General features: G+C 35.8%; 1 protein-coding gene and 1 pseudogene across 4 annotated transcripts in view; one reads left to right on the forward strand and one right to left on the reverse strand.

Annotated features, from left to right (window-relative positions):
* Positions 1-25,715, forward strand: part of CCDC83 (coiled-coil domain containing 83) — a 92,600-nt gene that overhangs the window by 35,166 nt on the left and 31,719 nt on the right. The window lies entirely within an intron of this gene.
* LOC100928452 lies at positions 5,232-25,523 on the reverse strand (annotated as a pseudogene).

The raw sequence follows: 25,715 nt of genomic DNA on the forward strand, positions 1-25,715 counted from the left end.
TGCCACAAACATTTTTGCACATGTGGGTCCGTTTCCTTCCTTTAAGATCTCTTTGGGATATAAGCCCAGGAGAAACACTTCTGGATCAAAGGGTATGCACAGTTTGATAACTTTTTGAGCATAGTTCCAAATCGCTCTCTAGAATGGCTGGATGTGTTCACAATTCCACCAACAATGTATCAGTGTGCCAGTTTTCCCACATTCCCTCCAACATTCATCATTATCTTTTCATGTCATTCTAGCCAATCTGAGAGGTGTGTAGTGGTATCTCAGAGTTATCTGAATTTGCATTTCTCTGATCAATAGTGATTTAGAGCACACCTTTTCATATGACTAGAAATAGTTGTAATTTCTTCATCTGAAAATTGTCTGTTCATATCCTTTGACCTGAATGAGAGCTTTTTTGAGCCAACACTTGGGATGATGGGATAAACACTTTTGGAGAGAGGTCAAATAGGGTCTCATAATATTATTATTTTCCTTCATTAATAAAAATTTAAGTTGAACATGGTACATGATCTAAAAGTCTTTCACTAGCTTAGTCTTGTGGATATGCTACAGCTTGCCCATGTCTTTCCTAAAATGTAGTGCCCAGAACTGAACTTATTATTTACATATGGTTTGACCAGGGCAGAGTGAGGAGATGCCAGAAAGCATATTATACGTGAGATTTCCTGATGATATCCCTGATTGTATCAAGTCTCTGGTCCTTCCAATACTGCTGTGGGAAGGTTAGTCTCTGCCTTAAGGTCAATTTGGAGGCACTAACTCTGACTCCAAGATGAGGAATTCAGTGGACTGCTTGATTTTGCAGTTTCCAATTTTGGCCCCAGTGTTAAGTAGGATAGGGGTACCATTAGATTACCCTGTGACCCTTCCTTTGTCCCTGTCTCTTTTTCTCCTGGGTGTTAACTTCAAGACATTGTTGAATTTGTTACCTTGCTGTTTCTAAGTCTCTTTAATTATATGTATAAGTGAAGCCATTCTCTGGTTGATCGATAGGAGCACAGTTCTCAACAAATTTGTAGCAATAACCATCAAATCTTTTAAAAGTTCTTAAATTTCAATGATTCTGTAAGTATGGCCATTTTACAACTTTCTCTCTTCTCTACATCAATACTTATATTGTAATGCCAGAGAAACTGAGGCAAGATAAAGATTAGAGTTTTTGGTATTTTATTTGGATTTCTGAGAGGGAGAGATTTTCTGGGACAAAAGGATCCATTTTGGTCCCAGGGCTGATGTCTCAAAGAATTTAGCAGTAGCAGCAGCTTCAGCAGTAGCAAGGAATGTGAGGTTCCAATGAATTATATATATGTGGCTCCAAGATAGGATAGACAAAGGCAGGGAGGTGGAGTCCAAATTCTGGTGAGCACAAGAATTTCCAGGAAGGGAACCATCAATCTGGTCCTGACAAGGTAGGGGTAGGACCATAAATTCTGATAAATTGGGAATAGCTAGTCAGCAACAGAAAGCCTGAAACTTAGAGATAGAGAATGCCAATTAGGTATCTGAGATAGGACATCTGGAGTTTTATCTTTTGGAATGTCAGAGTGGCCAGCTACAGCCCTAATTATCTCAGTCCTAATGGTCAGGAAGGGAGGTTGCAATCAGGGGGATTGAGGCAGAATAATTCAAGGAACTGAGGCAGAACAATTAGGGAAATTGAGGCAGGACAATAAAAGGAAACTATGGCAAACAACATTTTGCTGGGATATTATGTGATTTACTAGTTTAACCAAAGTTCTCTTTATTGACAGCTTCGTGTCAGCTTCCTCTAGCCCATCCAACATTTTTATAAGCTTCTCCTCTTATTCTACTATATTTCTAAAGTCAATTGTCATTAGTATACAGCAACAAGTAGTTCATGTCTTGGATGACTTTAACCCATCAGCCATTGAGAAATGGAAGTCACTCCCAGGAAACCCTGTCCATACAAACTGGTAAACTGGTAAAATCCAGATGGACAAATAAAAGCAATCTCCTTGTTTACCTTATCCACAGTAATCTGATAGTGTCCACTATAGAAATCCAAGATTGAACCAGAAGATGATGTCCAGGGCATCTTAAATCTGTAGCATATTATATTGGTCCACGATTGTTCTTTTGATCTATGTCCAGTTGTCAGTAAATATTCAGATATTTTCATTCTTTGTTATTGTTACAAATACACTCTTGACACTGAAAATTAGATATTGAGGAAAATTTGTTAAAGAAGAATCTTAAGGAATCATCTTAACATTTCTGGCTAGAAGGAGGTTCTACTACTCTTCCAGAAGGGGGAGTCCCAAGTTTAAAAGTGGGGGAAATTTTGTACTTGTTAGTTTGGTGCAGTTCCTCCCTTCAGAAACCAGATAGGTCGTTCTCTTTCAGATGCAGTCTTTCTGATATGCCCAATCCATGTTTCCCTCCTAACTATATATATAAACATGTTCCCCTTCCCTTGTCATACATCCCATGTTAAAAAATGGCAGAAAACTCCCTCCTATGTATGTATTGTTTAATATTCAATTAGCCATTTAACAGGGGCAAAAGTGATTTGGTCAAGTCAGGTCATTGACCCCAACTAATTTGGGCTGGGTAGGCTATTATCTTAAGTTTGTGGTGTACCACAAGACTCTGTTTTTTATTTTTTATTATAGCTTTTTATTTACAAGTTATATGCATGTGTAATTTTTCAGCATTGACAATTGCAAAACCTTTTGTTCCAATTTTTCCCCTCCTTCCTCCACCCCCTCCCCTAGATGGCAGGATGACCAATACATGTTATAAATGTTAAAGTATAAGTTAAATACATGTCCATACAGTTATTTTGCTGTACAAAAAGAATCGGACTTTGAAATAATGTACAATTAACCTGTGAAGGAATCAAAAATGCAGATGGACAAAAATAGAGGGATTGGGGATTCTATGTGGTGGTTCACACTCATTTCCCTGAGTTCTTTTGCTGCGTGTAGTTGGTTCAATTCATTATTGCTCTATTGGAACTGATTTGGTTCATGTCATTGTTGAAGAGGGCCACATCCATCAGAATTGATCCTCATATAGTATTGTTGTTGAAGTGTATAATGATCTCCTGGTCCTGCTCATTTCACTCAGCATCAGTTCGTGTAAGTCTTTCCAGGCCTTTCTGAAATCCTCCTGCTGGTCAGTTCTTACAAAACAATAATATTCCATAACATTCATATACCACAATTTATTCAACCATTCTCCAATTGATGGGCATCCACTCAGTTTCCAGTTTCTGGCCACTACAAAGAAGGCTGCCACAAACATTCTTGCACATACAGGTCCCTTTCCCTTTTTTAAGATCTTTTTGGGATATAAGTCCAGTAGTCACATTGCTGGGCCAAAGAGTATGCACAGTTTGATAACTTTTTGAGCATAGTTCCAAATTGCTCTCCAGAATGGCTGGATGTATTCACAATTCCACCAACAATGTATCAGTGTCCCTGTTTTCCCACATCCCCTCCAACATTCTACATTATCTTTCCCTGTCATTCTAGCCAATCTGACAGGTGTGTAGAACTACAAGACTCTTAATGATTGGCTGAATGCACTTGTGCCTTCCTAGTTCCCCAATTCCTTGTTTGTTCAAGGCTTCTATTGATCACTTAATTGTTCTGTGTCATCTTAACCTTCCTTTAACCTCTCACACTCTGAAAACCTCTTGGTCAATGGTACCCACTATTCCTCACTACCTCAAAACTTGCAACACTGGAAACTCAACTTTTCAGCATTTCTTGCAGTATCACACCTTTTGGTGACACAGGAATTACTGTATTTTGTGATGATGCCATTGACCAGCATTTCTTGAAAATTATTTCTAAAATCTTTCATTATAGATAAAGGAACCTTCTAATATTCAAGCTTGTGATTTCATAATATCCTGTAAACACTTAAATAGGTTGTAATCAGTTCTAATCGGTTCTAAAATTTCAACAAGTATTGAAAGAGTAAGACCTACCTAATCTCACTGATTAGGGAATTTCAAGCTGACCATGATGAGTCTCAGTAATCTTCATCACTGAATCCAACAACTTCAAAGGTTTACAGATACTTTTCTCCAAATGCTTTTCATGAAATGATAACAAGATATTGGCAGCTTGAGCATTGTAGATCACATACTCAATTTTTATCTCCATTTCCAGATGGTACAGAGCCATAAAAATCAATAAAGAGGGTAATTACAGGATGATCTTATTTCCTGCATTCACTTCAGTTTACTGATGCTGGAGCAGAAACCTTGAGTATTTAGATGATTAAAGCTTCATTCACTGTCTTCATTGTTACACCCCAGTATGTGTATGGGTTTCTAATCTATGCTTGGAACAGAAGTGTCTGTGTCATTGACTATGTTCTGATTTTGGTAAAGGTCTTTATGTCTTTCACTATGTTGATCCTCTCCTTAAAGAAAAAGTGATTTTGGCCCTTTTCCCTTCTCTGACTAGATTTTCTTTGAGCCTCTCCTTCTGGCTCCACATCTTGCTTCTGTGCCCCATGTTAAAAATGATGGTTCTGGGACAGTTGAGGCTAGTCAAGAAAGGCTAACCTTCTGTATTATTAGGTATCTGGTAATTGTAATTGTGGCTCCTGGGTTTCTAAATTGGTGCAAGTATAATTCGGGCTTTCATGTAAGACCTCTATGTGTTTGCTAGACAGACCAGGTTCATTCTCAGATTCTCTCTGTAGGAGTTTCTGCAAATGATTGATTATTCACTCTGCTATTTAACCATGGCATTTTGTAATTGTAAAGTTGATTTTCTGTTTTGCATCTCTGCTATTAGCAATGACCCTGAACCATCATTGGAAACTGAACTTGCATTTGCAGGCAAGTTTCTCCCCAGAACATTTCATTTTAATGCAAATCCACTGTTTCTCATCTCCACTATTAGCTCCAGGACTTTACACTTATCCCTATTAAATATCATCTTATTAAATTCAGCCTTAACCTGGCTAGATTTTTTTGGATGCTATCTTTCTCATTCATAGCTCTCCTTCACTACTCTGAAAACTGAGCAGCATGTCATCTCTCTCTTTCTCCAAGTCACTAACAAAATGAGGGCCAAGTGCAGATTCTTGGAGACCTGTAATACTGACATTGTCATTAAGTCATTAATTACTTCTTGAGTCTAGCCATCTTACCAAAATCTGAATCTACCTAAATGAATTATCATCTGCTCTTCAGTTTTCCAACTTCTCAAACTGCAAGAATACCATGAGTTTCTACATCAAAAGCTTTCCAAATATCTGAGTAAACCATATCCCCGCCATTCTCTAATTGCTCTTGGATTCTCTCTTATCTGGGCTGTAGTTCTGCCTTTTGGACTTTCAGAATCACAGTTGATCCATTTGTTATTCCCCCCAGAATTCTTTTGCTTCAAAAACCTTGACTTCTCCCTCCACTTTTCCTTAAAACCATATCTACTGGAAGACTCTTCATCAAGTTTGGCCTTCACAGACTTTGACTCCTTCCATTCATAATCACTGCCATTATCTTCATAAATTGGTTTTTAAAAAAAAAAAAAGAATTCATCTTCTTTTGTATTTTTCTCTCTTTGTTATCACTCTGACTCTGACTATTGCTTTCTGAAGTTCCACTGAGGAGGAAGAAGATTAGGAGGAAAAGGAAGAAAAGGAGGACGAGGAAAAAGAGGAAAAGGAGGAGTACTTGTTTTTATTTATGTTATGTGTGAGTGTGTGTTTATTTCTACTTTGCTTTTGTAGTTGCTGTTTTTCCTATCATTTTTCTTGTTTTTCTTCTCAAAGCTATCCAATTTCTTGAGTAGTTTCTGTTATTGTTGACAGAGATTTTAAGAATTCAATTTCTGGCTCTTCTTAGCTTTCATTTGTGACATATTCCTGTGATAAATCATTAGCTGTCAAGTTTTTCCTCAGTACATTTTGTTTCAGTGCAAACCCACTGTTTTTCATCTTTGCTATTAGCTCTAAGGGGTACACCGTTGGCCCTGAGCCATCACTGGAAACTGAACTTGCATTGATTCCAGAAAGACTAAACAAAGGACACTGTTTGTCTGTGTTGACAGTGACTCCATTTGTCACATTTCATGTACCTCACATCCTTACCTGAATACCAAATGGATAGTCTCTGGTATTCATGTCATGCTTTGCATATTTTTCTCGAGGGGCTCCTTTCCGCTATTCAGATTTATATTCAGTCTTTCCTTTTACATCTTGCTCTTTTCTTTTTTAACTCCTCATACATAGTACATGTAGTGCAACCTCATACATAAAATTAAGACCATTCTGTACAGATTTGTCACTATAAGTAACCTGTTATCATATGATTCTTGTTCCTTAAGATATTATTTCTCCTAAATTTCTTATCACAAATTTTCTGTTCAGCCACCTATGCTTATTTTGATGTTGGACTTAGAAGCTGGATGGAAATCCTTCTTGATTTTTTTATCTTTGAGCTGGGCACAGAACCCACACAGCTCCAAATGTCAACAACCTTTCACTGTTCCCTGATTATCATTTCTTATAGCAAAATAGTATGCTATCATAATCATATACCATAACTTGTTCAACCATTCCCTCATTGATGAGAATCCTTTCAATTTCCAATTTTTGGCCACTACAAAAAGAGCTACTATATCCTATACACACACACATATTTACAAATAGGCCCCTTTCCTTTTTCTTTGATCTCTCTGGGATATATATTTAATAGTGGTATGGTTTGGTAAAAGTCCTTTGGGCAAGTTTCAGAATGGTTGCACCAGTTCACAATTCTACTAACAGTACTTTATTGTATTTATTTTTCCACATCCCTTCCAGAATTTGTCATTCCCCTTTTCCATTATGTTAGCCAGTCTGATAAGTGTGAGGAAGCATTTCAGAGTTATTTTTAATTCGTATTTCTCTAATAAATAGTGATTTAAAACAGTTTTCATGTGACTATTGATAGTTTTGATTTCTTTTTCTGAAAATTGCCTGTTTATATCCTTTGACTAACAATTGGGGAATTGCTCATATTTTTTGCAAATTTAACCTGAGCAGAGCCTTGAAGATTAGAAGAATTTTTAACATACAAAGATAAGGAAGAAATATATTGGAAACATGACATCTATTTGCACAGATTCAAGGAGTTGAGAATAGAACAACACTGGGGAGTAAACACTAGTTGTCCAGTTTGGTGGGGATATAGAGTACATGATATTGAGAGTGAAACAAGGCTGTGGAAAGGTAGAATGAAGCCAGCTAATTTTATTCTTTCAATAGTAATGTTTTGTTGTTGTTTGATTGTTTTTACTGACTTAGTCATACTCTTGTGATTAGATTATTTTCAAAATTACAGGAAAGATCAATTGGAGAACAGGAAGGATGGAAATCAGGAGACTAAGGTAGTGGCAGTTGTGAGTGAAAAGAAGAGACTAAAAATACTGTGGAGAATTAGCTCCCCTCAAGAGATTATGGGAGTACGGCAGTAGGAAATGCCTATCGTTATTTTTTAATTATTATTATAGCTTTTATTTGCAAAACATATGCGTGGGTAATTTTTCAACAATGACCTTTGCAAAACCTTCTGTTCCAACTTTTCCCCTTCTTTCCTCCACCCCTCCCTTAGATGGCAGGTAGTCCAATACATGTTAAATATGTTAAAGTATATGCTAAATCCAATATATGTATACATATTTATATAGTTATCTTGCTGCACAAGAAAAATCATATCTAGAAAGAAAAAAAACCCTGAGAAGGAAAACAAAAAATGCAAGCAAACAATAACAGAGTGGAAATGTTATGTTGTGGTCCTCACTCAGGGCATGCCTATTGTGTGGAGAAAAAAGGAAACAAATATCTATTAAGTGCCAGTTTTGTATCAGGCACTGTGCTAAGTGTTTTACAAATATCTCCTTTGATGCTCACAACAATCCTAGAAGGAAAATAGTATTATGATTCCCATTTCACAGTTGGAAAAAAAACTGAGCAAGGAATAGGTTAAGTGAATTTCTTAAAATTTTAGAGCTAGTAAGATCTGATGCCATATTTGAACATAGATCTTCTTGGCTGTAGGTCTAGAGCTCTTACTCACCTTGGCACTTAGCTGTCTTGTTACCCCCGTGCACTGTAGTAAACACTGAAGGAGATACAAAGATAACTGGGACATATTTCTTACAGAAATTTATGCTCTAAAAGGGCAGATAAAGCCTATGTACAAGCAATATAAATATGAATAGGATAAATGGTTAAAAGAGGTGCAGATAAAGTAAGGTCTAAAATCTTTTTAAAATTACTTCTAGCTTTTAGAGATCTAGGAAAAGCTTAAATGAAAGAGGTAATACAAGGGTTTGAAAGTTTGGTGGAAGTTTAACAGAGATTGGGGTGGAGACCAGGTTGGAGGTAGATGGAGAAAGATGTCAGATTCGTGGTGGAAAAGCATGGATTTTATTCAAGAGATATTGGGTAGTTCATTTTGGTAGAAGATAGAAGAGACATGATGGAAAATAGTATGAGAAAGCTGAAAAGAAAATGAATAAAAAAATCAAGAAAATTTTGCCTTAGGCATAAATAGTGATATTATAAACAAATTAGAAGAACAAAATATAGTTTACCTTTCAGATATGTGGAGAAGAAAGGAATTTGTGACCAAAGAAGAACTGGAAATCATTATTAAACACAAAATAGATCATTTTGATTATATTGTTAAAAAGTTTTTGTACAAACAAAACTAATGCAGACAAGATTGGAATGGAAACAATAAATTGGGGAAAATTTTTATATTCAAAGATTCTGATAAAGACTTCCTTTCTAAAATATATAGAAAACTAAAAGTTATCAAACTGTGCATACTTTTTGATCCAACAGTGTTACTACTGGGCTTATATCCCAAAGAGATTTTAAAGAAGGGTAAGGGACCTGTATATGCAAGAATGTTTGTGGCAGCCCTCTTTGTAGTGGCCAGAAACTGGAAACTGAGTGGATGCCCATCAATTGGAGAATGGCTGAATAAATTGTGGTATATGAAAATTATGTAATATTATTGTTCTACAAGAAATGACCAGCAGGATGATTTCAGAAAGGCCTGGAGAGACTTACACGAACTGATGCTGAGTGAAATGAGCAGGACCAGGAAATCATTATATACTTCAACAGCAATACTATATGATGATCAATCCTGATGGAACTGGCCATCTCCAACAATAAGATGAACCAAATCAATTCCAAGACAGCAGTAATGAATTGAACCAGTTACACCCAGCAAAAGAATTCTGGGAGATGACTATGAACCATTACATAGAATTCCCAATCCCTAAATTTTTGTCTGCCTGCATTTTTTATTTCCTTCACAGGCTAATAGTACACTATTTCAAAGTCCGATTCTTTTTGTACAGCAAAATAACTGTTTGGCATAACAACTATAACTAAACTATGTTTAGGCATAACTTTATGCCTAAGTAAATACTTATATTGTATTTACTTTATACTTTAACACATTTAACATGTATTGGTCAACCTGCCATCTGGGGGAGGGGAGGGGGGGAAGGAGGGGAAAAATTGGAACAAAAGGTTTGGCAATTGTCAATGCTGTAAAATTACCCATGCATATAACTTGTAATAAAAAGCTATAATTAAAATAAAATATGTAGGAAACTAACTCTTATAAATTTAAGACTTTAAGCCTTTCTCCAATTGATAAACAACCAAAGGATATGAACAGACAATTTTCAGATAAAGAAACTGAAACCATTTCTAGTCATATGAAAAAATACTCTAAATCACTATTGATCAGAGAAATGCAAATTAAGACAACTTGAGATATCACTATACAACTCTCAGATTGGCTAAGATGACAGAAAAAGATAATGACCAATGTTGGAGAGGATGTGGGAAAATTGGGACACTAATACATTGTTGGTGGAGTTGTGAACTGCTCCAGTCATTCTGGAGAGGAATATGGAGCTATGCCCAAAGGGCTTTCAAACTGTGCATACTCTTTGATGCAGCAGTGTTTCTACTGGGCTTATATTCCAAAGAGATCTTAAAGGAGGGAAATGGACCCACATGTGTAAATCTTACAAACTTGTACCAGTGTTTTATAAGAACCCCATAACTACTGCTTTTTCTTGCACAGCATGACAAATATGGATATAGATTTAGAAGAATTGCATGTGTTTAACCTATATTGGATTGCTTTTTCTTTAGGAGAGGGAAGTGAGGGAGAGGAAGAAAAATTTGGAACACAAAATTTTGCAAAGGTGAATGGTGAAAACTACCTTTGCATGTATATGGAAAAATAAAAAGCTATTTAAAAATAAAATTTAAAAAAAGCAAAGAAAAAGTAAATTTATAAGATCATAATCTCCAAATTCTTTCACCTAAAATAAAAAAATAAATGCCAAGAGAAAGGACTAAGGCCCATAATTGTGGATTATATATTGGGTTCAGAGGAAGAGGGTTTAATGCTTCTCCTATTACAGCCAGTAAGAAATCAAAGAGAAAAGGCTAAGTTGCTTCTTAAGACTTTGGAGTACACCACTTATTCAAACAAAAATTCTCCTTTTATATCATTCTATCAGATCAAAACCAACTGCAGATTGTCTAAACATGCTCCACATTCTCTCAAAGTCACTTTTTAACCACATATGATCACAATTCCCCCAGAAACAAGTTCCCCCAGCCTTCTTCAAATGAGGCATTGCATCAGTGACCTTCTGTGCATGTTCATAAGAATTAACTCAATGGCCAGTCCCTAATTTTACATCTAAGATATTACTTATTAACATCTAGAGTGATTTATCACATTAAACATTCTGCTGTACCTATTGAATGAAATCTTTGTGAACTATGGCCTAAGATTAGATTGGCCAAAGTCTATATAGTTAACTCTTGCTTCTGTTTATTTATATATTTATTTGTGAAAGCAATAGCATTTAAGAAACTGTCGCTTTGATTTTAAGAATTCCCAGATCTTAAATTATAACAAAATCGTTATATTCCTAATATTTCATAATATTCCTAAGATTTTGGATGGTTGAAAGGAATTCTTTTAACTCACTCATTAAAGTGTCCATGTAACTTTATCTTGGTATGGTACTTTTTTGCTTCAGTTAAAAATTGATGGTTTCACTTGACTGAGTAAATGATGATAAACAAAGTTTTTTTCCTCCTTTGGCAAGCAGAACTGGGTGAATTTAACTAAACTTTGACTTCAGCAAATTTCTCAATACTTCAGACGTTCAATGTTTGGCAAAGATAAATTGTTTGTTGCCAAGTAAATTTTTCCTAGTTTAAATCTCATGTGAGGGCTTGGAAATTTTAGCTACGTGTCTGTAATGTCTGCATATAACTAATATTATTTAGTAAGCCATGCATGCCACTAAAGAAGTTTGCTAAGGCTATTTTGGAAATTTTTCCTTCTCTCCAAAAACTCTTACATTTTTCTAAATGGAAAAGTCTCATCTCCTAAAAGAGATAGTTTAAAATCCACTCTAAGATGAGTAAACCTATGCAAAAATGTTTTCTTACAAACTCATGTGGACTTTGCTGAGGATATGAAAATGTAAATTATATCTATTCCTATTCTAACAATAGAATTGCTCCGTGATCCTACTAAGTTGGCCATCTGCTCAGAAACAAGCAGATAGTCTCTGCTGGATTCAATTCTGGGGGAGCTTGGCTACCTATGTGAGGTGTCAAATTCTTTTTCTCACAGTTTTGGCCTTATTATTGAGCCTAGACCCTGGTGTTTCAGAGAAAACTTACATAACTTTTAGGTTTTGGTTCATATCTAGAGGCTTCCCAAAAAGAGGGTATAAAAAGCATTCTGTGCTATTTGTTATTATATATAAAAGAAATGTGTGGCACAAAAGATTCATAAATATACATTGATAGAAAAACAAACTAAATATGAAATATTAAAAACTACTGTTATACTCAGGTAGGAAGCTGAGACACATAAGGCATTTTATTTTTCACCTTGGTTCCATGCTGTTTCTTTTGGGATAAATGTTTAATGGCAAGCCTAGATTAGAAATTTGCCTCATTTTCTCCCCAAGGGAAGGCAGAGTGACCAAGGATTCCTGAAGTTCAGTTATCATTATATGAACAATCAGGATCTCTCAAACTCACAAGGTCAACCCCAAATTTAGACCCCAAACATACCCATTTTCACTTACGGAAATGTAAAGAAGATGGAAACAAGGACAGACCAAAATAAAATGAATATGAGCATGGTACAGTTCTGCAAAAATAGTTTCAGGAATGCTAAAGCTCAGAATAAGCTGGGGCAAGAGGCGCTAAGAATTGGGCTTTAAAATTGGGCTTTAAAAATTGAGCTTTAAAAACTTATATTGGGAGAAAAATGAGCAAAGGAGAGCAAAGGGCGGATGATTGGGATGTTTGGAGCAACAGTAACTGACAACAGAGAGAAAGAGAAATTCTAAATCCTTGTTTCTGTTTTCTGCCAAGAAGAAGGACCTTTTGGCTAGAAATAGCAAGGAAAAAATATGACTAACAAGATGTTGATATTTACAATAAGTAAGGAGAAAACAAAAGAATATCAGGCTGCCTCTGATGAATTCAAAACACTTGAACCAAATAAATCACATCTTCAGGTCCTGAAAAAATGTATAGACATGACAGGGCAACTAAGTGGGAAAGTGGATAGTGCATTGTGTCTAGAGTCAGAAGACCTGATCAACTCCAGTTTCAGAAATTTACTAGTTGTGCAACCTTGTGCAAGCTGCCTCATCTCAGTTTCCTCATCTGTAAAATGAGGACAGTATTTACCTTCCAGTGTTGTCTAGAGGATCAAATCAAGAGATAATTGTAATGTACTTAGCACAGTGCGTGGTATAGTGCTAAATAAATAATAGCTATTATAATTATAATGTTATTGCAGAGTTACTCTCAGAGATACTTAAAAATCATGGAACGTGGAAGAGGTATCACAAGTTTAGTGAGTTAGCCCGATCTTCAAAAACAGGAAATAAACCAAGTCTGCAAACCACAGGGCAGGAAGCTTTGTTTCAACTCCTGGGAAAATTCTTGAAAAGATCATTTTAATGATTTTTGATAAGGGGGTTGACAAATATCTGGAAAGAAAAGTGGTTATTACAGGGAGCAAGAATAGCTTTCATTTTGTACAAGCAATGCTAGACTAATCTATTTTTAAGATGAAAAAAAATTTGGACTATATTACTAATGACAGGAATAAAATTTACCTAGATCTTAGCAAAGCTTTTAGTGAAGCATGCCATACTACTTTTAAAGAGAAGATGGAGAAGTTTGGATTAGATATTAATACAATCAGATGGATTCAGACCAGGTTGGGTGGTACATTTAGATTAGATAATACATACTCATTAACTAAGACAATCATCTTGTTCCTCTCTTTGCCTCATACCCCTTCTCTTCTTTTTTCTAAGCGTACAAAGTTCTTTCACTCAATTCTCATAAGTCATGAATTCATCTTACTTGTCTCCTAAGCAATCTGTACACAGGCCAAGAAACAATAATTAAAAGTGAATATGGAACAACTGGTTTAATATTGGAAAAAAATACATATTTTTTCCCCATATTTATTTAACTTATGTGCAGAATACATCATTTGAAATGTCAGACTAGTTGAATCAAAAGCTGGAATTAAGGTTGTACAGAGAAATATCAGTAATTTAAGATATTCAGATGACAGAAAATAAAGAAGACTTAAGAAGCCTCTTGATGAGAGTGAAAAAGGAGAATGTAAAAACTGGCTTGAAGCTTAACAATAAAAAACCTAAAATCTTGACAACTGGTTCCATCACTTCTTTGCAAATAGAGGGAGAAGAAATGGAAATAATTCTAATTTTGAGGTTGAACTTATATATCACTTTAGAAAGCACCTGCAACCATGAAATCAAAAGATGCTTGCTTCTTGCAAGGAAAGCTATGGTAAATCTATACAGCATACCTAAAAAAAAGCAGACACATGATCTTGCCAACAAAGGTCTCTATAGTCAACATTATGGTTTTACCAATAGCAATGTATGGTTGTGAGATTTGGATTATAAAGAAAATTGAGCACATCAAAATCTACATTTTTGAATTGTGTGCTAGAGAAGATTTTTGAGAGTCTCTTGGACAGTAAGGAAATTCAAATGTCAATGCTTAAATTCATTGGAAGGTAAAATGCTGAAACTGAACCACATGATGAGAAGATGGGACTCATTGGAAAAGACTCAGATGTAGGGAAAGTTTGAAGGCAAAAGGAAAAGGGGACAGCAGAGAATGAGATGGAGAGTGTCACAGAAACAATGAACATGAGTTTTGACAGACTTTGAGAGATAGTGGAGGAAAAAAAGGTCTAGTTTGCTATGGTCCATAGGGACCCAAAGAGTCATACATGACTGAACAACTGTACAACAACAGCAACATGAATTCATGGCCCTACATGGCCCAACCAGATTGACTGATGGCCCTTCTCTTGCTACTATCCAGCTAAATAACTAATTAAATTAATGGTTCAATGTTAATGTGGCAGAATCCCACTGGAGTATCTCAGGAATCTATACTTGACTGTGCTGCTTAATATTTTTGCCGGTAGCTTGAATAAATATATACATGCCATGCTCATCAAATTTGCAGGTAACATAAAACTGGGAAGGTTAGCTAACACAGTGGATGATAAGAGTTTGGTTCCAAAAGGATCTTGATAGGATAAAACATTGAGCTGAATCTTATCAAAATGAAATTCAATAGCAATGAATGTAAAGTTTTACCATTTGGTACCAATAAAACTCTCACTAATGTAAGATGTGAGAGGTGAAGATAAATAGCAATTGTTCTGAAAAGGACCTGAAAGTGGGAAGTTCAGTGTACTGCAAACTTAATATGAATCAGCAAAGTGATGTAGTAACCAAAACAGCTAATTTAATCTTGGAATCTATTAGGAAGGCCACAGGTCCTAGAAACACAGAGGTCATAATCTCATTATACTTTACCCTTGTCAGAACCCATCTGGAGGACTGCATTTAGTTTCTGAAGGACATTTATCTAGAGAATGTCTAGGAGATGGTGATCAAGATAGTATAGAACCTTGAATTGATGACAAATGGGAATTAGTTAAAAGTACAAATGGTTAGGCTAGAGAGGAAAAGGCTCTGGAAGGATTTAATTACTGTCTTCGAGTATTTGAAAAGCTGTCACATGAAAGAAGGATTAAAATCTTCTGTTTGGCCCCCAAGGGCAGAACTAATAACAATGAGTAGAAGTTGCAAAGGGACCAATTTAGGTTTGATTGATATGAAGAAAAAAAATCCCAAATAATGAGAGTTGTCAAGAAAGTAGAAGCTGGATGACCACTTGTGCATGTTATAGGGGACATCTGTTCACATCTATGTTAGACTAGATGACTTCTAAGGCCAGTATGTGATTTATGTCACCTTGGATCAGGCAAAGAAACACAAAGCAAAAAAGGCAGCCAGAGGCTTAAGGCTATTCAGCTGGACTCCCTCCAATCCAACTACCATGTGGAAACAGTTGACATGCTTCAAGGGCAGAGAAGGAGAACTTCTCCCCAGTCCTGTATGGAAAATCCCAGGTTAACATGAGAGACACTTTAAGGGTTAAATGAAGAATATGACAGAGGTGGGATCACTGTTTTTTTTTTAAAGAAATATCTTTTCAATTCATTTTGAACTTAATAAAATACACACAAAAAGAACATTTCCATGTATATAGGACAATATAAAAAGAGGATTCACTATAAAACTACGAATTTGCATTTCATACTGTTTACTGGTTTAAAAAAAAAACGTCCTGTAATAAATAATTTTCATAGGTACCTGCTTTTCTGTGCTTCTTTTGAAGTTTTTCTTTTTTTTTTTTTTTCTGCTGCTCCATATTTCTCTTGCTCCATATTCAGCCCTAAAGAAGGCTACTGTGTAATGCTGGAGAAACTGAGGCAGGAGAGAGATTAGAGAGTTTTCAGTAGTTTATTAATTGGAGAGTATAATTGACTGGACAGGACTCTCGTCTCAAATTATCCAGTCAGACAGAGATAAAGATATACTGGGACCAAGGAATCCATGTTGGTCCCAGGGCTGTCATCTCAAGGAATGAAGCAGCCCCGAATAAGAGCGGCCTCTTCCTTTAAATAACCCTAGAGACAAAGACCGCCCCCCCAAAAAGTGGGAAGGCTTCTGTCAGGTTGGGGGGAGACCATAACTCCTAAAAGCCCAGAGACAGGATGTCTGAATACCCAGAGATAAAGATATCAGTGAGGTATCTTGGAATATTTTAGAGGGGTATTGTAAATTTATATTTTAGAGGGGTATTGTAATTCTTGAGGACAGGGGAGGGTCAGGAGTTCTACTCTCTTGTTTATCTTGCTAGCAATATATAACCTTAGAGTAAATGGTTCCCTGTCTTAATGGACTAGAGTGGGTTTTTAAGACTAAGGGGATTTAACAGAACAGCTAAGGAAACTGAGACAAAGGAAACTAGTTCAGGGGAAACCAAGTCAGAACAGTTATAAAGAGAACTGTGGCATAACATTGTTTATACCTATGAATTGGAGAATGACTGAATAAATCATGGTATATGAATGTTATGGAATATTATTGTTCTTTAAAAAATGATGAACAGGATGATTTCAGAGAAGCCTGGAGAGACTTACATGAATTGATGCTGAGTGAAATGAGCAGAACCAAGAGATCATTATACATGGCAACAAGAAGACTATATTCTATAATGATCAACTCTGATGGACTTGGCTCTCTTTAACAGTGAGATGATTCAAACAAATTCCAATTGTTCAATGATGAAAAGAGTCATTTATACCCAGAGACAGGGCTGTGGGAACAGAGTGTGGACCACAACATAATATTCTCTCTTTTTCTGTTGTTTGTTTGCTTGCATTTTGTTTTATTTCCCAGTTTTTTCCCCCTTCTTGATCTGATTTTTCTTATGCAACAAGATAACTGTATAAATATGCATACATATATTGGATTTAACATATACTTTAACATATTTAACATGTATTGGTCAACCTGCCATCTAAGGGAGGGGTTGGGGGGAAGGAGGGGAAAATTTGCAACAGAAGGCTTTGCAAGGGTCAATGTTGAAAAATTACCCATGCATATGTTTTGTAAATAAAAAACTTTAATAAAAATAAATTTTAAAAAAGAAAGCTACCATTAGACACAATATACATGTTTATGTAAAACCACACAATGCATACTTCTATTTATCAGTTGTTTCTCTGGAGATGAATAAGTCTTTTCTAGTTGTTTTGAGTATTTGTGATACTCAAAATCAATTAGTTGTTCAAAGTTATTCTTATGATAGTATTCCTGTTACTGCATTTAACATTCTCTTGGTTCTGTTCATTTTACTTTTCATTATTTCATTTAAGTCTTTCTACATTTTTCTAAAATCAACCAGTTCATCACTTTTTGCAGCACAGCACTATTCTGGACCACTGGCTTTTAAAAAGTGTACTACCTAAAATGGAATTACTTTATCATGTCTCAAACCCCTTCAGCACTGAGTCACATATATTACAAGCCAGCAAGTTCTTCATCCCCAAAGTACCCAAGCACTGAGTTAAATATATAGGGTAGTCCAGAAGGAAACAGAAAATTTGTCCATGACCTGTTAAATTGCATTAATTGTAGATAATAGTATTTGTTTGAAAATCACCAAGACATTTTTGCTTATAAGTTTTGCTTCAATTGTGAATTTGGACTTGGTTTGTTTAGTCAGGACATGTGATTTCATTGGTTTTGGGGACTCCTAGTGAAGAAATTTTCTTGATCAAGACAGATTAGCAACTCTTCTGAAATTATAATCTTAGAGTAGTCTGAGGTACTGGATGATTTCGGTGATTTGTCCAGTATCACAAAATTAATATTTGTCAGAGATGGAATTTGAACTCAGGTCTTCCTACTTCCAAACTGTTTCTCATATTCTTCCTATCTTAGAATTCTTTTTCTAAAAGAATTAAATCTGAGGGACTTCCGGCCAAGATGGCGGCGAGGAGGCACACAGCTGTGTAAGCTCCGCATTTTCTCTCAGAATCCATCTCATTACAAGCCTCTGAATTAATGCCTGACTGAAAAAAAAAACCCACAAACAGTTACCAAGAGAAGACATCCTTGAGATTCACCAGGAAAGGTCTGTTTTTGCTCGAGGGCGGGACGGTTTTAGATCGGGCACAGGCTGAGGGCAGCGGCAGCAGGAGCTCAGCAGGCAGCTCACAGCCGAGCAGACCAGAGGGGTTGGGGTGTGATCTCAGCCCTCTCTGCGAGGAGAGCTTTGCTACAGGCTTGGATACTTTGCCCTGGCAGCAAGTCAGTAGCCCAGAAGAGAAGCTAAAAACACCGGGGGTGAAGAATACAACCCCAAACAGCTGGAGTTCCTTGGGACCTGGCCACCCCTCCCCCACAGTGTCTCAGCACGGTCTCAGAGCGCAGGTGCAGCACAGTCCTGCTAGTGCCTCGCTGCTGCCCGCTCAGTCTGTAGAGGAAGCTCGGTAATGCCACCCAGCCCCTCCCCCAAAAAAGCAGATTCCATTTGGGGTTTTTTTCTTTTTTTTCTTTGCTAGTTTGTCTCTGATTCTTCTCTGACAAAATGAGCAAAAAGTTAAAAAGGACTTTAACGATTGACAGCTTTTATATGGACAGAGAACAGACTCTAAACCCTGAGGAGACTAAAAACAGATTATCTTCAGGTGAAGCCTATAGAGGAGATCATCTGTTCCTCAGCACAGATGAATTCTAGAAGAATAAAAGGCTCTCACAAGAGAGCTAGAAGAAAATGGAAGGAGGAGGCTTACAAGAGAGACTGAGAAGTCATTCCACTATTTAAAGACAGAGTGGATAAAGAAACAAACTTGAAAATAGGATTAGTGAACTGGAAACAGAAAATAGCTACCAAAGAATAAATGAGCTAAATGGAAAACATTCCATAGAACAAATTGGACAATTAGAAAGATATAAAAAAGTGAGGAAGAAAACACTCACTGAAAAAAGAATAGAACAAATGGAATAACAGTCAAGCAAGACCAAAACCAAACAATGGAGAAAAATGTGAAATCCTTCTAGAGCAACAGACCTAAATAGGTCTAGGAGAGCAACTAGAATCATTGACCCCAGAAAATACAAGAAAAAGAGCCTGACACTATTTTCCAGGAAATTATCAAAGAGAACTGCCCAGAAGTCAAAAACAGAGGGTAAAATAGAACTGAAAGGATTCATTGATCACCCACTGAAAGGGATCCAAAATCAAAAATACCAAGAAATATAGTGGCCAAATGCCAGAACCCTCAAACAAAGGAAAAATACCCAAGGGCTAGAAAACCCAATTCAAATATAAAAAGGAGCCACAATAAGGATCACCCAAGATCTAGCAGCATCCACATTAAAAGATCGAAGGCCTGGAATATGATATTCGAAGACTAAGGAACCGGTATGCAACCAAAAATAACGAGCAGCAAGAATGAGATCCTTTTCCAGGGAAGAAGATGGTCATTCAACGAAATCAAGTGAATTTCACCTATTTTTGGTGAAAACCAGAACAACAGTTAAGAAATTTGATCTGCAAATATAGAACTCAAGAAACTAAAAAGGTAAAAAGAAATCTTGGGAACTATATTTCTGCTGTAAAGATGTATAAAAAATAATGTATACCTTTGTCTAGAAATTAGAGGTAGAAAGGACATTGTATCAGAAAAAGGTAAAGTGGGGTACATCATTCTCACAAAGAGGCAAAGGGAAACCTATTATATCTGAGAGAAGAAGGAGGAGGATGAATATAGTGGTATCTTAACTGCCATAAGAATTGACTTTAGAGAAAAAATTTTAGACATATTCAATATATCTGGTGAAACTTCTCCCATCTCATTGAAAACTAGAAGGAAAATGAAAAGGGAAGAATAAAGCAGAAGGGAATACAGAAACTGAGAGGGAAAGGAGGTAAGATGGGGAAGGAACCTAAGGTGGGGAGGAGGGATACTAAAAGGAGGGCTGTGAAAGCAAGGGTGCCTAAGTTCTAATCACTGGAAGGCTTGGGTAAGGGGAAAGAAGGAGAAAAGCATAAATAGGGGTTAACAAGATGGCAAGAATACAGAATGGGTAATTTTAACCATAAATGTAATGGGTAAACTCTCCCATAAAAGAGGAACGATTAGCAGAATGGATTAAAAGCCAGAATCCTCAACAATAGTTGTTTCAGGAAACACACCTGAAACAGGAGATACATGCAGAATAAAGGTAAAGGATGGAGCAAAATCTACTATGCTTCAGGTAAAGTCAAAAAAGGGTAGCCATCCTGATCTCAGATCAAGCAAAAACAAAATTGATCTAATTAAAAGAGTAGAAGGCACTATATCTTGTAAAGGGTAAGTATAAATAATGAAGCAATATCATATTAAACATATATGCACCAAGTGTAGCATCTAAATTCTTAAAGAGAAATTAAGAGGCTGCAAAGAAGAAATAAATAGCAAAACTATAATAGTGGGAGATCCAACCTGACTCTCAGAATTAGATAAATCAAATCACAAAATAAATAAGAAAGAAGTCAAAGAGGTAAATAGAATACTAGAAAAGTTAGATATGATAGACCTCTGAGAAAACGAAATGGAGACAGAAAGGAATACACTTTCTTTTCAGCAGTTCATGGAACCATAAAAATAGACCAATATTAGGACATAAAAACCTCAAACTCAAATCAGTATACAGAAATAGTGAATGCATCCTTTCTAGACCAGATGCAAAAAATTACACTCAACAAAAAGCCAGGGAAAGTAGACCAAAAATAATTGAAACTAAATAATCCTCATACTAAAGAATGATTGTTGAACATCAAATCATAGACATAATTAATAACTTCACCCAAGAAATAACAATAATGAGACATCATATTAAAATGTGGATGCAGCCAAAGTGGTAATAAGGAAATTTATATCTCTAGAGGCTTATGCATAAAGTAGAGAAAGAGAAGGTCCAAAATCTGGGCTTACAACTAAAAATGCTAGAAAAGGAACAAATTAAAACCCCAGTCATACACTAAACTTGAAATTCTAAAATAAAAGGAGAGATCAATAAAATTGAAAGTAAAAAAACTATTGAATTAATTAATAAAACTAAGAGTTGGTTCTATGAAAAAACCAACAAAATAGACAAACCCTTAGTAAATCTGATTAAAAAAAGGAAAGAGGAAAATCAAATTGTTATCTTAAAATGAAAAGGAGAACTGCCACTAATGAAGAGGAAATTAGAGCAATAATTAGGAATTACTTTGCCCAACTTTATGGCAATAAATTAGACAACTTAAATGAAATGGAAGAATACCTTCAAAAATATAGCTTGCCCAGATTAACAGAGGAAGAAGTAAATATCCTAAACAGTCCCATCTCAGAAAAAGAAATAGAGCAAGCTATTAACCAACTCCCTAAAAAAAATCCCCAGGACCAGATGGATTTACATGTGAATTCTACCAAACATTTAAAGAACAATTAACCCCAATGCTATATAAACTATTTGAAAAAATAGGAACTGAAGGAGTCCTACCAAACTCCTTTTACGACACAGACATGGTACTGATACCTAAACCAGATAGGCTAAAAACAGAGAAAGAAAATTATAGACCAATCTCTCTAATGAATATCGATGCTAAAATCTTAAAAAAAATATTAGCAAAAAGATTACAGAAAATCATCCAGGATAATACATCATGATCAAGTAGGATTTATACCAGGGAATGCAGGGCTGGTTCAATATTAGGGAAACTATAGCATAATTGACTATATCAACAAGCAAAATAACAAAACCATATGATCATCTCAATAGATGCAGAAAAGCATTTGATAAAATCCAACATCCATTCCTAATAAAAACACTTGAGAGTATAGGAATAAATGGACTTTTCTTAAAATAGTCAGAGTATATATTTAAAACCATCAGTAAGCATCATATGCAATGGGGAAAAACTGGAATCTTTCCTAGTAAGATCTGGAGTGAAGCAAGGTTACCCACTGTCACCATTATTATTCAATATGTGTATTAGAAACACTAGCCCTCAGCAATAAGAGTCGAGAAAGAGATTAAAGGAATCAGAATAGGCAGTGAGGAAACCAAACTATCACCTTGCAGATGATATGATGGTATACTTAGAGAACCCTAGAGATTCTACGAAAAAGCTATTAGAAATAATCCATAACTTTAGCAAAGTTGCAGGTTATAAAATAAATCCCTAAAATCCTCAGCATTTTATACATCACCAACAAAATCCAACAGCAAGAGATACAAGAGAAATCTATCTCAGAATAACTGCCGACAAGCATAAAATATTTGGGAATCTATCTACCAAAGGAAACTCAGGAATTATATGAGCTAAATTACAAAAAACTTTCCACACAAATGAAGTCAGACTTAAACAATTGGAAAAATATCAAGTGCTCTTGGATAGGTCGAGCAAATATAATAAAGATGACAATACTCCCTAAACTAATCTATTTATTTAGTGATATATCAATCAAACTTCCAAGAAAATATTTTAATGATCTAGAAAAAAACAACAAAATTCATATGCAATAAAAGGTCAAGAATCCAAAAGAATTATGAAAAAATCAAATGAAGGTGGCCTAGCTGTACCTGATCTAAAACTATATTATAAAGCAGCAGTCACCAAACCATTTGGTATTGGCTAAGAAATAGATTAGTTGATCAGTGGAACAGGTTAGGTTCAAAAGACAAAATAGTCAACTATAGCAATTTAGTGTTTGACAAACCCAAAGATCCTCACTTTGGGATAAAAATTCATTATTTGACAAAACTGTGGATAACTGGAAATTAGTATGGCAGAAATTAGGATGGACCTACATCTAACACCATATACCAAGATAAGATCAAAATGGGTCCATGATTTAGACATAAAGAACGAGATTATAAACAAATTGGAGGAACATAGGATAGTTTATCTCTCAGACTTGTGGAAGAGGAAGAAATTTGTGACTAAAGACGAACTAGAGACCATTATTGATCGCAAAATGGAAAATTTTGATTACATCAAATTAAAAAGCTTCTGTACAAACAAAACTAATGTAAACAAGATTAGAAGGGAAGCAACAAACTGCGAAAACATCTTCACAGTTAAAGGTTCTGATAAAGGCCTCATTTCCAAAATATATAGAGAGCTAACTCTAATTTATAAGAAACCAAGCCATTCTCCAGTTGACAAATGGTCAAAGGATATGAACAGACAATTTTCAGATGATGAAATTGAAATCATTACCACTCATATGAAAGAGTGTTCCAAATCATTATTAATCAGAGAAATGCAAATTAAGACAACTCTGAGATACCACTACACACCTGTGGATTGGCTAAGATGACAGGAAGAAATAATGATGAGTGTTGAGGGATGTGGAAAACTGGGACACTGATACATTGTTGGTGGAGGTGAATCTGAATCCAACCATTCTGGAGAGCAACTGAATTATGCCCAAAAAGTTATCAAACTGTGCATACCCTTTGATCCAGCAGTGTTTCTACTGGGCTTATACCCCAAAGAGATGCTAAAGAAGGGAAAGGGACCAGTATGTGCCAAAATGTTTGTGGTAGCCCTGTTTGTAGTGGCTAGAAGCTGGAAACTGAGCGGATGCCCATCAATTGGAGAATGGTTGGGTAAATTGTGGTATATGAATGTTATGGAATATTATTGTTCTGTAAGAAACGACCAGCAAGATGAATACAGAGAAGCTTGGAGAGAATTACATGAACTGATGCTAAGTGAAATGAGCAGAACCAAGAGATCATTATATACGTCAACAACGATAGTGTATGAAGATGTAATCTGATGGAAGTGGATTTCTTTGACAAAGAGACCTAATTCAGTTTCAGTTGATCAATGATGGACAGAAGCAGCTACACCCAAAGAAAAAAAACACTGGGAAATGAATGTAAATTGTTTGCATTTTTGTTTTTCTTCCCGGGTTATTTCTACCTTCTGAATGCAATTCTCCCTGTGCAACAAGAAAACTGTTTGGATCTGCACACATACATTGTATCTAGGATATACTAGGACATATTCAACATATATATAGGACTGCTTGCCATCTAGGGGGGGTGGAGGGTGGGAGGGAAAAATCGGAACAGAAGTGAGTGCAAGGGATAATGTTGTAAAAAAATTACCCTGGCATGTATTCTGTCAATAAAAAGTTACTATAATTTAAAAAAAAAAAAAAAAGATTCTGAAGGGCTATGGGGAAATAGTTTTCCTGTGGATGGAGAATGAAATTTATTTTTATTGGTTCTGAACAACAGAATTGGGTTTAGTGTAACAAAATTATAAGGACATATGATATGAGAAGACTTTTTTTAAACAGTTAAATATATCTAATAATTAAAAAAATAAATAAAAGAATTAAATCTGATTTTTCTTGCACAATATGATAAATATGGAAATGTGTTTGAAAGAATTGTACATATTTAACCTATATTGGATTATTTGTTGTCTTGGGGAGGGTGGTAGGTAAGGGAATGAAGGAGAAAAAATTTGGAACACAAATTTTACAAAAATGAATGTTGACAATTATCTTTACATGTATTTGGGAAAATAAAATACTGTTAAAAATAACAGAAAAAGGATCAAATGGGCTCATGAAAGCTGTTACCTGTACATTATTCAAAATTCATTTAATCAAAAACTTTCTTTTCTTATTTCTACAGACTTAAGTTTCAAAAATTACTCGAAGAAAGCAAATGTTAAGCAGTAAAATTGTTTGAAGAAAAAAGTAATATTCACCAATAAATTCAAGCTTAATAAATTTATTGTTTTATTTCAGTTTTTAGAATCTTATAAAATCTATGACCCAGATCCAAGTTTATATGCACACAGTTTAGGCTTGAAGGCATATTCTTTCTTTGTGTCTAATGCTTCAAACCAGGTTTTTCTTAAACAATATCTTATTTTTATTCATTCCCCCCCCCCCCCCCAAGCAACATCACAATTCAGCTTGTGTCAAAATGTCTATGGGGAAAGGAAATGAGCATTTAGTTCTCCTGTATGCACTGAAGCTAACAAAACATTCGATGTAGATCATGTTTTAAGCACTCCCAAAACTGCAAAGAGATATCACTAGTCAAAACAATTCTCTTTCTCTGATGAGCTTTGCCTGCCCCAAGAGCCTATGTAGTTTTCCAAAATTATAGGACTACCTTGAGGTTTGTCCTTTCTACCGTCTGCCCTCAACCCAAAGGAAAAAAAAGTATTAGCTGTTGCTGGAAAGTCCAATAAAGCCTTCCCTCTCTAGAGACCTGCACCTTTTCTAGGGACTCGTAAAGTTTTCTAACTTAGCAGTACTTTGTTGAAGTGGAGGCCTTCTGGCAAGACACTCAAGGTCTTTAGGGCTTCAACATTTTTCTCTGGCATTCACAGGCCACATAACTCACAGTGACAGAGAAGGGCAGGGCAATAGTCAGGCTTTGCTTCTCCCCATCACCATCCTGTCTCTTCTTGTCCTCAGCTCTAGTGGTCCAGGAATTCTTTTGCTTGGCACAGTAACTTGATGTCATTCAGGAATTCATCTGCTAAGTCCAGGAGACATGATCTAGGAACATCTCCATCATTTGTCAGCTGGCATTCCTGTAGCTCTTAGCTGGGTCCAGGAACTCCTCTTAGTGAGCCATCTGTCTCCATCAGCTGCCATCTCTCGATCTGCCTCTGGCTCTATGTATTTTCCCATATCGAGTAAAGTGAAGGTTGTT

Source organism: Sarcophilus harrisii, chromosome 3 (assembly GCF_902635505.1).
Source record: "Sarcophilus harrisii chromosome 3, mSarHar1.11, whole genome shotgun sequence".
Classification (NCBI taxonomy): Eukaryota; Metazoa; Chordata; class Mammalia; order Dasyuromorphia; family Dasyuridae; genus Sarcophilus; species Sarcophilus harrisii.